At 38.2% G+C, this 18,656-nt stretch overlaps 1 protein-coding gene across 2 annotated transcripts in view; it reads right to left on the bottom strand.

Moving 5' to 3' along the window:
- Positions 1-18,656, bottom strand: part of LRMDA (leucine rich melanocyte differentiation associated) — a 1,268,542-nt gene that overhangs the window by 209,557 nt on the left and 1,040,329 nt on the right. The window lies entirely within an intron of this gene.

Raw genomic sequence — 18,656 nt, 5'->3', positions numbered from 1 at the left:
ACTTTGGCACACACGTGATATCTTATCTTACCATGTAAAATGTGTTTCATAAACACATCATCCTTCCCAGGAGCCTATAAATTCCTCGAGGGCAAAGGCCATATTTGATATTTATTTTGTATGTCCCATGGCACACAACACAATATAAAATCCATAGTACGCTTTGAACAAGTACCTGTTAAATTGAGTTGAATTTTAAGGACGGTACCCTACTGCCAGTGATGACTTCCTTTCAGAGAAGTACTGAAAGGCAGGATTGCCTATATTCACCATTCATTTCACCCAGACTAAGCCCATGGGCCTCTACGCTCTAAGCGCTAGTTAGGAAACAAAGGATCAGAAAGCAGCTGCTTACTTTCAACAAAGAGATCATATTTCAGCCTTGGATTGCAGGATTTCACGTATTAGTCACTTGTGACGCTTAGCCAAACCCTTCGGTGTTATCAGGAATAAAAAGTAACCCAGAGATATGTCAAATATCAATTTCCAATTACTTTCCTGTGACACATTTCTGCCACTTGGGACAACTCTCAAGGGATCTGTTGCCCCTTATCAGCTCAGATTGGGTTTACCTTTCAGTCAAACAGGCAACACTCGGCAGTGCCCTGTTTAGCCTCAACATTACATTGTCCTCCTCTGACACTCAGATTCTCTTGTGAAGTCTTCAATATTGGCTTACGCTGTCACTGGAGACCTGGTCCAAGTGTGGAAGGCCTGATATTATACCCTGAACCATATGTGTTGGGGTGGGATGGGGATAACTCTAATGGCTGTGGTGAGCTGTTTTGGGTTTCCCAAGTCTTAATTTGCATCGAGATGCTGAATGCAGGAACAAAGCCGCGTGCAGGGCTGGCGCATCTTCAACTCTAGCCAAGGGGGGAAGAAATAAGAGAGTCTCTAAAAGTCTTCGCTTTGATACTCAAAACACAGAACAGCATTTCTACCCTCTAGGTCACAGAAGGCAGGCCACAGACTAATTGAAAGAATCTTTGGTATTAGGGATGTTAGAACTGAGGATCTGCACAAAACCAGAAATCACATGTCCCCTTTATTACAAAGTAATGGAACAGAATTTGGAGAAACCAGGAAACATCTCCGGGTCTATAAATCAGTCCAGTTGGAGGGAAACACAAATGACCAGCACCTGGAATGAGCCTTCATCTGGAGTGGGAGACCAGCCTAAAGAGTCGAACTCCGGGGCCAAGGCTCCAGACCGTGCACTGTGATTAATGACTTGAGTGAAAGGTCTCAGTTGAGGCTGAACAATTAACTTGTTCTCTCCACGTCTCAGAACTCTCCACAGCATAACTATGTCTTCCCTGATTGTTCCTATTTACCAAAACGCAAGCCAGTCTGGGAAGCTTCGAATGTGTCATCATCAGACTGTTTCTGACAATCAGGAGAGCCCTGGTGTTTGTTAGGACTACTTTCGTCAAATCATCTGTTTCAACTCTGCATGCAAGCCTCAACCTTTCAGTTCCTTTTCAAGTTTAAGAACCATCCAAATGAGGCAATGGCATTGGCCTCGATCCGTCGGGGGGAAAAAAAAAAAAAAAAAAAGTCCACAGCTTGGAGGATTGCAAATGGACAGCATATGGCCTGGCTTGTTTCTGGTCACTCCCCCCAAATTTCTTAGGGAATTGAATGTCCATGAGATTAATGGTTCCCTCCTGTCCTGCCTTTATGCTCTGGAATAGGTTTCTCTAATCTCTTTCAGATCCTCTAAAGCATTTACATTAAACCAATCATTCCTCCTGAATCTACAACTGAGATATGATAAGACCTGCTAGAACTAAGGAAGTCTCCAAACCTCTTTCCCTTTCTCCTGGAGTCAATCTGTAGATGGGAAAGAAAGGCAGGTGCCCCAGAACCTGATTCTGAATGAACAAGTACCCAAGAGGCGTATCCAAGGAATCCAGTTTCCTCATATGACCTTCCACAGCCGCTTCATTTGTGACAAAGGGGTCTACCAGAAGTGGACATGGCCCCCTACAAGGTAAGATTGGAAGGGTACTGAGTGCCTTGCCCAAGAACATCCACCCCACGGACCTGCCACAGGGACTGACCCTTCAGTTCCCCTTTAGCCAATACCATTTCTCTCCGGGAAGGCATCCTGTCTCCAGAAGACATATCAAAAACAAGAACAATAACAACAGTGATGACACTAATAACAGAAGTGTCATCAACTACAATAATAACATACATGCATATAGCACTTACTATGGGCCAGGAACTCCTTGAAACAGTTTGTTTATATGAACTCATACAATCCTCACAACAACTTTACTAAGGTAGGTATTACTATTATACCCATTTTCCAGAGAGAGAGATACAGAGGAGTCAAGTAACTTGCCCAAAGTCACAAAGCCACCAAGTGGTAAGGTGAGGATTCAAACATTCGTCTCATTCTTCATACCACCCTGTACTGCAACTACGTTCTCGAGAGGTATGGTCTTCCCCCACCACTGTTGATGAGGTTAGAGAAGCAATCCTTCTAGCATAGCACCCACTGAGGCATCAGGCCTGGTGAATCCTGTTTCTGGTACTCAGTGTGTAAGCTCAAATGAGTTCTGAGTCTCTGAGCCTTAGTTGGTCTCATCTGTAAAATCAGTAGGATACAAAGAGCTCCCTTGCAGGGTTTTAGTGGGATTCATGAGATAATGCACATACACGCCCTAACACAGTGCCTTGACGTGGCAGCTGTGGTTGCGACTAATCAGATTAGCTAATATTGACTAAAGGAGCTGGAGAAGATCAGGCAGAAGCAATCACAGCTTGGAATAGGATATGAAAATGCAGGTCAAAATGGTGACCCCAGAGAAACTAGGATACTAACAAGTACTGATGAGGAATACCTACCTTCTTGGTCTGACCCAAGTTATGCAGCCTCTGGCTTGGCTTATCCCCATGAAAGAAAAAAACTCAAATTTATATATATATATATATATATACACACACAAAACATCAAGAAGGAATGAACAGATGTCCAGACTGGGATAATTAGAATATTCTCCCTGAAATTCCTAGTACAAAAGAAGAGCAGTACATCCTTCACAGCCTGTGTGGCTGCCCCAGAGTCAAGCTTGGAGCTGCATCCTTCACTGCTCATTTCCTACATGTTCTTGCCGACCCCTGACACATCACATTCTTTGCATCAGTAAGGACTGGTGCCAGAACACACTACATTGCCTTTGACTATATTTAACTGATCTAGTATTTGTTTGATTCTTTCTTGTTGCACCATTTTTCACTTTTGACTTTATAATTCTCTGCTGACTTTAAATAAAGCTTTGCCAGACTACCCAAGATAGTTTTTAATAGAGATTTAGGGGCTAGGTTGTGCTGTGGTTTGGATTCAGATTCTCCTGCAGCAACAAGGGGAAATTAACTAGGTGGTTTCATCTCAAGTGCCTGTTTATACTCGGAATGGACAGAGAGTCTATCTTTTTCCAAGCCTTGTAATCATGACACTACAAAGTGATATTCAAGAAAGAAAAAAGCTAGGTAGCCATAGCTTCCACACCACAAAACCACTACACAGTGTCCCTGCAAACCCAGATGACTGGAATAATATACAGACAGCAGTGGAATCACTCGCTGAGTGACAGGGAGGAATTTGACCACATTCTACGCTAGGCCAAAGACGATGCTTGCTCTCCTTAAGCTAGGGAACTCAAATGACCCTTACAGCAGCTATAGGAGCCTGCCTCCTGACACTCCTCGCTCCTCCGTGCTATCCCTGGTCCCCAGTGCCTTCTGCCCAGATGAAACACTGGAAGCCAGCTGGCCTTCAGTCACTGGGAAAGACACCAAGTCAGATAAGAGGTCAGTACCCAAAACTAACATTTGTTTTTTAGAGAAGAATTACCTTAATTACTTGTTGAAAATATAAAATTGGTAAGTCAGTAAGAGTTTGGTTTTGTCTCATTCATTATTATCCAATGCTTGCTCCATTACAAAGGAAGAGATAAAACATATGTAAAGTATTGACAACAATTACTTTAAAAATATCTGTATATTCATCACCAAGCTTAGAGATAAATAAATTTCTTGGGTTGCTTTTACCAGATTAGATTTCTTTGCCTCTACCTTCCACCAATGGTAAATGCAACTGTGATTTTTGAGTTTTTAATACCAAGAGTTTTCTTCATAGTTTTGCCACAAGTGTAAGGACTCTTTGAAAATAGTGCTTTAATTTGCATTTTTGAACTCTCTATAATGATAGCATACAGAATCATTCAAAGAGGCTTCTTCTCTCCCAGTTTTGTATATTCATCCGTGTAGGAAGTTACCCAACTTTATTTAATGAACCATTTGGGTTGTTTCCAACGTTTCTTTGTTTTTCGGTGTTTTTTTGGTCTGTTTCTTTATTTTGTTTTGTTTTCCTCCCACAGAAAATGCTATGAATATCATTCACATTGATTTGAGCACACACAATAGCTTTTCCTGGGTTAGAGTTTGGGGAGCAGAATTGCTGAATCTTAGAGTTTGCATATATTCAAATTCACCAGATAATAACAGATCGTTTTCCAAAGCAGATATACTAATTCACACTCCCACCAAGATAACTTCTGAATTTCTGTTGCTCTACAACTTTACAGCACTTGGTACTGCCAGATTGCTTAAATTTTGCTGAACCAGTGAATACAAAATGTATCTTACAGTTTTTTTTTTTAACTTCTTTATTGGAGTATCATTGCTTTACAATGGTGTGTTAGTTTCTGCTTTATAACAAAGTGAATCAGCTATACATATACATATATGCCCATATCTCCTCCCTCTTGCGTCTCCCTCCCACCCTCCCTATCCCACCCCTCTAGGTGGTCACAAAGCACCGAGCTGACCTCCCTGTGCTGTGCGGCTGCTTCCCACTAGCTAGCTATTTTACATTTGGTAGTGTATATAAGTCCATGCCACTCTCTCACTTCGTCCCAGTTTACCCTTCCCCCTCCCCGTGTCCTCAAGTCCACTCTCTACATCTGCATCTTTATTCCTGTCCTGCCCCTAGGTTCTTCAGAACCGATTTTTTTTTTTTTTTAGATTCCATATATATGTGTTAGCATACGGTATTTGTCTTTCTCTTTCTGACTTACTTCACTCTGTATGACAGACTCTAGGTCTCTCCACCTCATTACAAATAGCTCAATTTCGTTTCCTTTTATGGCTGAGAAATATTCCATTGTATATATGCGCCACATCTTCTTTATCCATTCGCCCGATGATGGACACTTAGGTTGTTTCCATCTCCGGGCTATTGTAAATAGAGCTGCAATGAACATTTTGGTAGATGACTCTTTTTGAATTATGGTTTTCTCAGGGTATATGCCCAGTAGTGGGATTGCTGGGTCATATGGTAGTTCTATTTTTAGTTTTTTAAGGAACCTCCATACTGTTCTCCACGTGGCTGTATCAATTTACATTCCCACCAACAGTGCAAGAGGATTCCCTTTTCTCCACACCCTCTCCAGCATTTATTGTTTGTAGATTTTTTCATGATGGCCATTCTGACTGGTGTGAGATGATACCTCACTGTAGTTTTGATTTGCATTTCTCTAATGATTAGTGATGTTGAGCATCCTTTCATGTGTTTGTTGGCAATGTGTATATCTTCTTTGCAGAAATGTCTGTTTAGGTCTTCTGCCCATTTTTGGATTGGGTTGTTTGTTTTTTTCATATTGAGCTGCACGCACTGCTTGTAAATTTTGGAGATTAATTCTGTGTCAGTTGCTTCATTTGCAAATATTTTCTCCCATTCTGAGGGTTGTCTTTTCGTCTTGTTTGTGGTTTCCTTTGCTGTGCAAAAACTTGTCAGTTTCATTAGGTCCCATTTGTTTATTTTTTATTTTATTTCCATTTCTCTAGGAGGCGGGTCTAAAAGGATCTTGCTGTGAGGTATGTCATAGAGTGTTCTGCCTATGTTTTCCTCTAAGAGTTTGATAGTATCTGGGCTTACATTTAGGTCTTTAATCCATTTTGAATTTATTTTTGTGTATGGTGTTAAGGAGTGTTCTAATTTCTTTCTTTTACATGTAGCTGTCCAGTTTTCCCAGCGCCACTTATTGAAGAGGCTGTTTTTTCTCCATTGTATATTCTTGCCTCCTTTATCAAAATTAAGGTAATCATATGTGCATGGGTTTATCTCTGGGCTTTCTATCCAGTTCCATTGATCTATATTTCTGTTTTCGTGCCAGTACCATACTGTCTTGATTACTGTAGCTTTGTAGTATACTCTGAAGTCTGGGAGCCTGATTCCTCCAGTTCCATTTTTCTTTCTCAAGATTGCTTTGGCTATTCGGGGTTTTTTGTGTTTCCATACAAATTGTGAAATTTTCGGTTCTAGTTCTATGAAAAATGCCAGTGGTAGTTTGCTAGGGATTGCACTGAATCTGTAGATTGCTTTGGGTAGTATAGTCATTTTCACAATGTTGATTCTTCCAATCCAAGAACATGGTATATCTCTCCATCTGTTTGTATCATCTTTAATTTCTTTCATCAGTGTCTTGTAGTTTTTTGCATACAGGTCTTTCGTCTCCTTAGGTAGGTTTATTCCTAGGTATTTTATTCTTTTTGTTGCAATGGTAAATGGGAGTGTTTCCTTCATTTCTCTTTCAGATTTTTCATCATTAGTGTATAGGAATGCAAGAGATTTCTGTGCATTAATTTTGTATCCTGCTGCTTTACCAGCTTCATTGATTAGCTCTGGTAGTTTTCTGGTAGCATCTTTAGGATTCTCTATGTATAGTATCATGTCATCTGCAAACAGTGACAGCTTTACTTCTTCTTTTCTGATTTGGATTCCTTTTATTTCTTTTTCTTCTCTGATTGCTGTGGCTAAAACTTCCAAAACTATGTTGAATAAGAGTGGTGAGAGTGGGCAACCTTGTCTTGTTCCTGATCTTAGAGGAAATGGTTTCAGTTTTTCACCATTGAGAATGATGTTGGCTGTGGGTTTGCCATATATGGCCTTTATTATGTTGAGGTAAGTTCCCTCTATGCCTAGTTTCTTGAGGGTTTTTAATCATAAACGGGTGTTGAATTATGTCAAAAGCTTTTTCTGTATCTATTGAGATGATCATATGGTTTTTCTCCTTCAATTTTTTAACATGGTGTATCACATTGATTGATTTGCGTATATTGAAGAATCCTTGCATTCTTGGGATAAACCCCACTTGATCGTGTTTTGTGATCCTTTTAATGTGCTGTTGGATTTTGTTTGCTAGTATTTTGTTGAGGATTTCTGCATCCATGTTCATCAGTGATATTGGCCTGTAGTTTTCTTTCTTTGTGACATCTTTGTCTGGTTTTGGTATCAGGGAGATGGTGGCCTCGTAGAATGAGCTTGGGAGTGCTCCTCCCTCTGCTATATGTTGGAAGAGTTTGAGAAGGATAGATGTTAGCTCTTCTCTAAATGTCTCATACAATTCTCCTGTGAAGCCATCTGGTCTTGGGCTTTTGTTTGCTGGATGATTTTTAATCAGAGTCTGAATTTCAGTGCTTGTATTGGTCTGTTTATATTTTCTATTTCTTCCTGCTTCAGTCTTGGAAGGTTGTGCTTTTCTAAGAATTTGTCCATTTCTTCTAGGTTGTTCATTTTATTGGCATATAGTTGCTTGTAGTAATCCCTCATGAGCCTCTGTATTTCTGTAGTGTCAGTTGTTACTTCTCCTTTTTCATTTCTAATTCTATTGATTTGAGTCTTCTCCCTTTTTTCCTTGATGAGTGTGGCTAATGGTTTATAAATTTTTGTTTATCTTCTCAAAGAACCAGCTTTTAGTTTTATTGATCTTTGCTATCGTTTCCTTCATTTCTTTTTCCTTTATTTCTGATCTGATCTTTATGATTTCTTTCCTTCTGCTAACTTTGGGGGATTTTTTGTTCTTCTTTCTCCAGTTGCTTTAGGTGTAAGATTAGGTTGTTTATTTGAGATGTTTCCTGTTTCTTGAAGTAGGCTTGTATAGCTATAAACTTCCGTCTTAGAACTGCTTTTGCTCCCACAGGTTTTGGGTTTACGTGTTTTCACTGTCATTTGTTTCTAGGTATTTTTTTGATTCCCACTTTGATTTCTTCAGTGATCTCTTGGTTATTTACTAGTGTGTTGTTTAGCCTCCATGAATTTGCATTTTGTACAGATTTTTTCCTGTTATTGATATGTAGTCTCATAGCGTTGTGGTTGGAAAAGATACTTGATATGATTTCAATTTTCTTAAATTTACCAAGGTTTGATTTGCGACCCAAGATATGATCTATCCTGGAGAAGGTTCCATGAGCACTTGAGAAGCAAGTGTATTCTGTTGGTTTTGGATGGAATGTCCTATAAATATCACTAAGTCCATCTTGTTAAATGTATCATTTAAAGCTTGTGTTTCCTTCTTTATTTTCATTTTGGATGATCTGTCCATTGGTGAAAGTGGGGTATTAAAGTCCCCTACTATGATTGTGTTACTGCCGATTTCCCGTTTTATGGCTGTTAGCATTTGCCTTAAGTATTGAGGTGTTCCTGTGTTGGGTGCATAAATATTTACAATTGTTATATCTTCTTCTTGGACTGATCCCTTGATCATTATGTAGTGTCCTTCTTTGTCTCTTGCAATAGTCTTTATTTTAAAGTCTATTTTGTCTGATATGAGAATTGCTCCTCCAGGTTTCTTCTGATTTCTGTTTGCATGGAATATCTTTTTCCATCCCCTCATTTTCAGCCTGTATGTGTCCCTAGGTCTGAAGTGGGTCTCTTGTAGGCAGCATATATACGGGTCTTGTTTTTTTATCCATTCAGCCAGGCTATGTCTTTTGGTGGGAACATTAATCCATTTACATTTAAGGCAATTATTGATATGTATGTTCTATTACCATTTTCTTAATTGTTTTGGGTTTGTTATTGTAGGTCTTTTCCTTTTCTTGTGTTTCCTGCCTAGAGAAGTTCCTTTAGCATTTGTTGTAAAGCTGGTTTTGTTGTGCTGAATTCTCTTAGCTTTGCGTACCCGTAAAGGCTTTAATTTGTCTGTCGAATCTGAATGAGATCCTTGCTGGGTAGAGTAATCTTGGTTGTAGGTTTTTCCCTTTACCATATCACTTTAAATATGTCCTGCCACTCCCTTCTGGCTTGCAGAGTTTCTGCTGAAAGATCAGCTGTTAACCTTATGGGGATTCCCTTGTATGATATTTGTCGTTTTTCTGTGCTGCTTTTAATATTTTTCCTTGTATTATTTTACAGTTTTAATTCACATTTCCAAATGTCATTTTCTTAGATAATCATTCAGCAATTTTTGTATATTTTGAAAATTCTTTGTTCAAAATAACCATGAAATGCAGTGTGTGTATAGATTAGGTGAGATTCTACGGATACAGAGAAAGACACTATATACAGAGACATACAGGAGTCAATACGTCTCTTATCTGTATCTGCTATTCACACTTACACTTAAAGCTACAGCCCATGGTCCAAGTCTGGCCTGCCACTTGTTTTAGTAAACATAGTTTTATTGGAACACAGCCATCCCTGTTTGGTTACTTATTGCCTACAAATACTGTCATGCTACGATGACAGACAGAGCTGAGTAGTCACGGCAAAGACCATCTGGCCTCCAAAGCCTAAAACACTTACTCTCTGGCCCTTTATAGCAAAAGTTTGCTGACCCATGATTTAGAGCATCTCCACTGGCACGCACAGACATCTCACATTCAGCACGTTCCCTTGAATCTGTTCCTCCCAAATGCCATTCCTCAGAAATGGCTCCACCTTCCACAAAAGTACTCAGGCCAAAAACCTGGGAGTCATCTCATGCTCGTCCCTCCTACTCACCACTTACAACCTGCCAGTGGATACCTCGTACTCAAACTTCTCAGCACCATTCCTCTGAAGACTTCTTCTCTGTATCCACTGCCAGCCCTTCGTTCAAGCCTTACGTTGACTTACGCCACCCTCCACCTAATAACCAAGCACTCAGTGTCCCCCAGTTTCACAGCACTTGTAACACTTCACTGCATTTTGTCTGCTATCTCCACCTAAATTATAAGTTTCTTAAGGACAGGGACCCATGCCATTTCTGCACACAGTACAGTGCCTTGGACAGCAAATCCTCCTTAGTCTCCCGTAGGCTGCCTAGTCCTTCTCATTAACCACTGAGGGCCTGACATGATAAGACATTTGTGGCTGCCACACCACTAGCCAGCAGGGTTTGGAAATAGTCCCTACTCTCTTAAACCTCATGGCTGAGAGGACTCGCAAAAAGAGACTCCTCTTCAGTATCAATGCAGTGGTCCTCCAATTGCTGTGTGCAGAGGAATCATCAGAGCTCATTAAAAATAACAGAAGCCAGGATATCACCCCAGGCTCACTGAATCAGAATCCCTGAAAGAAGGTGTTCAAACATCTTTACCTTATGGACGTTCCCTAGGAGATTCTTACGTAGGCTGGAGAAGCACATATCTAATAAGGAGAGCTTCCTGTATACATTCCCTTAGTCCTACCCCACCCTACCACATTGTCTGTGATGGGTAGCTAACAATATATGGGACCCACCCCACCTTTCTGCTTGGGTACCAGAGGTTCCCTAAGCTCCTCCACCCTCCTCCAGTAGCTCAGAAGAAGCCTGATTTGAGGAAATAATTAATCGTATCCTTTCCTCAGGGCTGAACTCTGGTTTTCATCGAAAGGGTTGCATTCCTGGTTAATGACGGGGTCCAGCCCCTACAGTGAGCATTTTTACTGCTCAACACATCTAAAATCAAGAATCTCCTGTTATATCGTAGTACCACTCCCTTTTATGTACCATCCCTCCTAGTACCTGCCTGAGGGAAGAGGCATGCAAACATTTGTAACGTGTATATTATAAAATTGCTTATTTGAATTTTTACTGTCCTCTTCATTTCCAACATATTACAGACCATTTAATATGTAAAAACAAATGTTAATAGGAGGGTTAGACCAATGAAATACCAATAAGATGCTGTTAGTATTTATTAGAGATTTTTCTTATTAGACTTAATTTTTCCCTAAATTGCATGTGACCCATTATCATTATGTTTGGTGGATAATATAACAAAACAAAATTACCAGTCCATTTCACTCAAGGAGAAAATCTAAGGCTCCTTGGGTTTTATAATATCAAGCATAGCACAAATTTAAGGAATTTTTCTAGTGCTGCACTTGGAGATTTTTAGGGATCTATTTTCCTCAGAGGCATGTAAGTACTAAAATTGCATTGGATTGCGTTTTGCTCTCAGCAGGTGAGAAAGTGCATAGTCAATGGGTTACGTGCCATTCTTTATTTCCATTTTATGCGGTCACACAGAGGTATCTCTCAGGTGGTTGTTGAAGTTTACTAGACACTCAGGAGCCACCTCCTGCTTTCTTTAAATGGCATTTATAATCTGTAACCAAACAGGTCATCTACGAAGCCACTGGTGCAGTACACCTAAACTCTGCTTGCGTTAGTTCAGGTTGCAGAGATCAGATCTTTTGCTATGAGATTCCAACAGGGGGAAAATTGCATCACGTATCTAAACAATATTTATAGGACTGCAAACATCGAAACAAGGTCTAACGTAAGTGCTGAAAATGACAGAACACATGAATCAGTAAATAGGGGATAAAGACTTTCAGAATATGCAGGTCCATAATAACAAAGGGGCTATGCAAAGTTCACACCAGCGATTGTGTTGCACCTTTATTTATCTGTACTAAAAGCACTACATTCTGTAAATACAGTATCGCTCTGCTTTCTTTCAACTGGATATCTCCAATTAACCATCATTTTCATGCTTCACTAGTACTCTGATAATTGATGCTCATCATTGCAGGATGCCTGCAATACTGAAAAAGTCAGAAGTGCTTTCTTGAATCATCAAGAAACAGATTAAAATATATTCAGTGTAGTTATTCTGTTAAGTGTATTTTATTGGGGGGGGCAGTATGGAACAGAAGAAAGAACACAGGCTTCAGGGTCAGACCTGGTTTTCAATCTCATGAAGGACACTTATTTGCACTGGGACCTTGGGTAAACTACACAATATCTCTCTAAGCTTCAATTTCCTCATATATAAAATGCGGATAATATCCAGCTTTAGGAGATATTCCCATGATTAAATGAGACCACAAACACATGTAAAATACCAGCACAGTGCCTGGCTCTAAAGAAATCACTCAATAAATAGAAGCTCTTTTAATGCAGACATCGCCCTTCCTATTCTCAGTAAATCAGTAAGCCATGCAAGATGCCTGGACCTCTTTACTTTTTTCTCTACATCTCTTTATTTACCTGAAAATTTAATTCATATGAATAGCCCATTCCCCAACAGTGACAGAGTACAGATAGTTTAGTATGGATTCTCAACACTAGATTATTTACATTTGAAGAAAAGGGACATTGTCAAAGAAACTATTTCTTTATCACTGGCCTTGGGGAAATAAAGTTTCAGTCTCCAAAATGCTTACAGATTACCCAAAATTTCTACCCTCTTTGGAATTTTATTATTACTACTGTTTTTATTATTATTATATTTATTTTATTATTATTTATTTCATTATTTTACATGAGTAAAATATTAGCACATTTTTATAAAAATTCAGATACTGAAAAAGCTACTCTTTCTGATCTTCTACTCTTCTGCCACTGCGATTTGGATCTCCCCCAAATTGTAGAAGTAACTACTGTCAGGGGTTTTCTGTCCATCCTTCCAAAACTGCTTCTATGCATTTACACACGTGTATGTGTTTGAGTGTATGTGTGTGTGATTTTGTGCTTTTAAATACATAAATTCCATCATAGTGTACAAATGTTTCGTACGCACATTGATTTTTGCTCAAAAATATATCTTGGAGAGCGTTCTGTTTTAGTATCTTATTTACTTAATTTTTAAAAACACTCCTCACATGGGCTTCTCTGGTGGCGCAGTGGTTGAGAGTCCGCCTGCCGATGCAGGGGACACGGGTTCGTGCCCCGGTCCGGGAAGATCCCACATGCTGCGGAGCGGCTGGGCCCGTGAGTCATGGCCATTGAACCTGCGCGTCCGGAGCCTGTGCTCCGCAACGGGAGAGGCCACAACGGTGAGAGGCCCGCTTACCGCAAAAAAAAAACCCCACTCCTCACAGTATTCAGTATCATATTTACCATACTTCTACCATTCCATTTCTGATGGGAATATAATTTCTCTCGGTATTTTTTTACTACCAGAAAACCACTGCAATGAACATCATTCTGCATACTTCCCCTAAGACATGTGTAACTGTTAGGTTAGAGGCTCTACAGATTCTATTTTAGTCTTTAAATTCAATTTATTTTTTGAATATAGTTAAAATTTTTAAAGGAAATATATGTGCCTAGTGAACAGTCTGTCTCCCACCCGGTCTTCCCACGTTCCTCATCATTCCTCCCCGTCCATAGGGGGTCACTACTATCATCTGTCTTTCGGTCTTTTTACAAACATAGATTCTTACTGTTCCACCTTTGATGCATAAATAGTACTATGCTTTGCATATTGCTGAGCACCTCACTTTATGCTCTTAATGATAAATAACTGCACAGACTTGCATATAATTTTGCAAGGAGCTTCCTAATTCTTTTGACAGAGCTACATAATAGTCCATATTGGACATACCATAATTTATTTAACCATTTCTCAGTCGATAGATAGTTGGCTATTTTCAATGTTTAGCTAGCACATCTACTCTACAATAAATACAACTGCATATATTCCACTTAATCGTATGCAAGTATTTCTGGGCATGCCATTACTGACCTATTTTTTTTTTTAACATCTTTATTGGAGCATAATTGCTTTACAATGATGTGTTAGTTTCTGCTTTATAACAAAGTGAATCGGTTATACATATACATATGTTCCCATATCTCTTCCCTCTTGCGTCTCCCTCCCTCCCACCCTCCCTATCCCACCCCTCTAGGTGGTCACAAACCACCGAGCTCATCTCCCTGTGCTATGCGACTGCTTCCCACTAGCTATCTATTTTACGTTTGGTAGTGTATATATGTCCATGCCACTCTCTCACTTTGTCACAGCTTACCCTTCCCCCTCCCCATATCCTCACGTCCATTCTCTAGTAGGTCTGTGTCTTTATTCCCGTCTTACCCCTAGGTTCTTCATGACCTTTTTTTTTTTTCTTATATTCCATATATATGTGTTAGCATACGGTATTTGTTTTTCTCTTTCTGACTTACTTCACTCTGTATGACAGACTCTAGGTCCATCCACCTCACTACAAATAGCTCAATTTCGTTTCTTTTTATGGCTGAGTAAACTTCCATGGTATATATGTGCCACATCTTCTTTATCCATTAATCTGTTGATGGACGCTTAGGTTGCTTCCATGTCCTGGCTATTGTAAATAGAGCTGCAATGAACATTTTGGTACTTTTTAAATTATGGTTTTCTCAGGGTATATGCCCAGTAGTGGGATTGCTGGGTCGTATGGTAATTCTATTTTTAGTTTTTTAAGGAACCTCCATACTGTTCTCCATAGTGGCTGTACCAATTTACATTCCCACCAACAGTGCAAGAGTGTTCCCTTTTCTCCACACCCTCTCCAGCATTTATTGTTTCTAGATTTTTTGATGATGGCCATTCTGACCACTGTGAGATGATATTTCATTGTAGTTTTGATTTGCATTTCTCTAATGATTAATGATGTTGAGCATTCTTTCATGTGTTTGTTGGCTATCTGTATATCTTCTTTGGAGAAATGTCTATTTAGGTCTTCTGCCCATTTTTGGATTGGATTGTTTGTTTTTTTGTTATTGAGCTGCATGGGCCGCTTGTAAATTTTGGAGATTAATTCTTTTTCAGTTGCTTCATTTGCAAATATTTTCTCCCATTCTGAGGGTTGTCTTTTGGTCTTGTTTATGGTTTCCTTTGCTGTGCAAAAGCTTTTAAATTTCATTAGGTCCCATTTGTTTATTTTTGTTTTCATTTCCATTTCTCTAGGAGGTGGGTCAAAAAGGATATTGCTGTGATTTATGTCATAGAATGTTCTGCCTATGTTTTCCTCTAAGAAAAACCTATTTTTAAACTGGGTTGTTGATCACTTGAAAACAAATTTTCAGAAACTCTTCATATATTAGAAATATATATAATCTATCATTGTGATATGATTTCCAAACATTTTCAAAGTTCATTGTCTTTTGACTTTGCTTAAGTCAAAAGTCTTTTTTAAAAAATGTGTAATAGATTAAAAAAAATAAAGTCAAGAGTATTTTTAATAAGATTACATTTTTCAATTTCTGTTTTTTAAATTAGGGCTTCTGAATTCTGAGTTCACTATTTTCTTTTAGGACTTTCATGGTTTCTTTTTCTTTTCCATTTAAAAATTTAATTCATCTGTAATCTATCCTGGTGTAAGGTATGGGTTATGGATCCAAACTTTTTTTTTTCAGAATACCTACTCATTTGCCCCAAGAACATATATGGAATAGTCTATCTTTCTCCAGTAGTTTAAGATACAACTTTATCATATCCTGAATCCCCACATATAATTGAGTAGTTCTAGACTTCTGACTATTAGTCTGTTTGGTGATTTGCATACCAGGACCACGTTGATTTAATTATTGAGGTTTTGTAATATGATATCTAACTTCCTCTTACTACAATTATTTTTCTAAATGATCCCTGATATTACTTTCGCTTATTTTCCAATCTTAATTTTAGATTCATTTTTTTCTAGTTTAAAAAGAAAAAAATCTTTGGTTGTTATGAAGCTTCATAATGAATTTATATTTTAACAAAGAGGTCACTGACATATTTATGGCCTTGAGGTTTCTTATAAAAGGATATGGTATGTGTCTTCATATCTTCAAGACTTTGGTATGTCCTTCTAGAGCGTTTTTAAGTTTTTTTATGAAGATATTACACTTCTGTTCATGTACATTATAATATTCTCAATTTATTGTCTTTTATGTTGCTTTTGTAATTGGAATCTTAAAAGTACTTTCTAATTGGTTTCCATTTTGATGTTAAAAGGCAGCTGTGGGTCCCGGAGAAGGAGCTGGAGAGGGAGGAGCTGAGAGGGAAGGAGTTGTGGGGTGGGAAGAGTGGATGTAAAAAAAAAAAAAGGCTAGTGTTTCTGTATATTAGTCTTATACCTTACTTTATTACTGAATTCTCTTGTTAGTCCTTCAGTTGGTTCTCTTGAGTTTCCAATTGTCAAAGCAAATAAAATCATCTGTAAACATGACAGTTTTGCCATATGCTTTCCATTCTCATGCCTATAGTTTCCTTCTCCTGTCTATTGCATTGGCTACCATTCCCAGTAAAATATTACATAATAGTGGTGGTTACAGATATCTTATGTCGTCCTTACTTTAATAAGAGTACCTCTTAATGTTTGCGCACTAAGTTTGATGTTGGCTTTTGGGCTGAGATGGATGCGATTTATCATGCTTAGGAAGTATACATCTATTTTTGTATACTTTTAATCAAGAATGGTTATTGAATTTGGCCAAAGCCCTTTCAGCTCTTATAGAATTATGGCTTTCTTCTTTAGCTCTATTAAAAAGATTAAATAAATGGATATCCTAATATTGAGACTTCATTGCATACTCAGAATACATCTTAATTGGTCATAATATTTTACTCTTCTGTTTATGCTGCAGGATGTTTTTCATAATTATTTTATTTAGGATTTTTTGCACCTATACTCAAAATCCAGATGAAAAGTAGCTATTTTCTCTGTAATTCTTATTGATTTTTCTATAAAGGTTTTATGTTCTTTATAAAAAGAATTTGGAAGTACTTATTTATCTGTGCTCTGGAGCAGTTTAAATAGATTTGGAATCATCACTGTGGTGTACAGGAGTCGGCTTGCAATGGCTCACAAGAACAGACTGTGTACATCTCTTCCCAAGTCCACATGAAGTAACATCACATATGTAGCTTGAAATCAGTCATGGTGGAAATATTCATGCCACAGAAACTGGCAAACACCACACATGGTGGGGGGGAGAGGTGTTTGTTTTGCATGTGTTGTGTGTGTGTGTTCACAGAGAACCAGTTGTTAAATACTTAACAGAGTACTATTGAATATCTTCTCTTGTAATGTTTGATAAAATTTCCTCATAAAAGTACCTAGACTTAGTGCTTTTGTGGGCGTGGTGATAGGTCCTTAAAAATTTAATTTTTCCTATGGAAATCAATCTGTTTCAATTTTCTACCTCTTCTGGAGTCAGTTTTGAGGAATTGTATTTCTCTAGAAAATTATCCACTTGATCTAGATTTTCATATATTTGCACAGAATTGAACAAAGTTAGTTCTTATGATTCTTTTAATTTTCTCTTCTTTCTGTGGCTTTTAATTTTTTACCTACGTATAAGCAAATGTATATTTTCATTCTTTAAAATTTTCCTTGATTATGTTAGTGATTTAGTTTTTCTAAAACTTATCTTTTGTTTTATTCATTATACAGCTTGTTTTATTACAGTATTATTACTGTATTTATTACTGTTCATTAGCTTTACTAATCCATTCCTTCACTTTCTTTAATTTTATTTAGCTGAGTGTTTGAGTCAGATGCTTACTTTATCTTTTACAATTTTTCCCTTTTTTAAAAAACTAATACCTGTACTTAAAGCTGTTTTCTACTGAGAATGGCCTTAGATCTATCTCATAGCTTCTGATAGATAATGGTTTCACCATCATATCTGGCTTTTTGCAATCTGATTTTGTTATTAATTTATAGTTTTATTACATTGTGACCAGAGTTTTTTGTACTACCTCTACTCCCTGGAATTCACTGAAATTTTGTTTATGAACAAATACATTACTGTGGAAGACTGCACTTGACAAAAATGGTCAGAGCAATATTTTGGGTCCCACAAGCTCTTCTAGAACTTTGCCACTCCCCATCAAGAGGCAGAATCTATTTTTTCTTCCCTTAAACTTGAGCAGGGTTTTTGTGACTATCCTGATGAACAGAATGTAGCTAAAGTAATGCTACACGACTTTTAAGACATAGATCATAAAAAGATGATATGGCTTTTGCCTGACTCTTACTCTCTAATGAATTTCTTTTGCCCTTGTAACTCAGCCACTACACTAACGTGTTTCTAGGCCTAACTAGGCTACAAAGGAAGACCACAAGGAGAACTCAGGCTCCCAGCCAACAGCCATCATCAACCATTGAGCAAGTGAGTACATGAGATTTCAGATGATTCTAGCTCCCAGATATCACAGAGCAGAGATAAGTCATTCTCTGGAGGCGCCAGATATCACAGAGCAGAGATAAGTCATTCTCACTGTCCTCTCTTGGAATTCTTGACCCACAGAGTCAGTGAACATAATAGACTACTGTCTTGTTCCACTAAATGACTTCTCTGTCTTACGTAAGGCTCTTCTTCTTGAATTCTACCTTGTGATATTTAGACTGTAACCCCTGCTTTCTTTTTGCTCCAGCCTTTTATTTCAGCTTTTCTGACTCAATTTGTTTGTTTCTCTATATAACACAGAGAACTGGGTTTTGCCTTATGATCCAGTCTGAAAGTATTTTAAATATGTGAATTAAGCACATTTACATTTTTTCCTATTACCAATATGATGGGCCTTAGTTCTGTCATGTTATATTCTGTAAAGGCAGAGCTAAGTAGTTGTGACAAATATCTTCTGCCTTGCAAATCCTAAAATATTTAACATCTGGTCTGTTACAGAAAAATGAT

The sequence above is a fragment of the Lagenorhynchus albirostris genome, chromosome 16 (assembly GCF_949774975.1).
Source record: "Lagenorhynchus albirostris chromosome 16, mLagAlb1.1, whole genome shotgun sequence".
NCBI classification, from domain to species: domain Eukaryota; kingdom Metazoa; phylum Chordata; class Mammalia; order Artiodactyla; family Delphinidae; genus Lagenorhynchus; species Lagenorhynchus albirostris.
The sequence above is the reverse complement of the archived record's forward strand: the minus strand, read 5'-3'. Positions and strand labels throughout refer to the sequence as shown.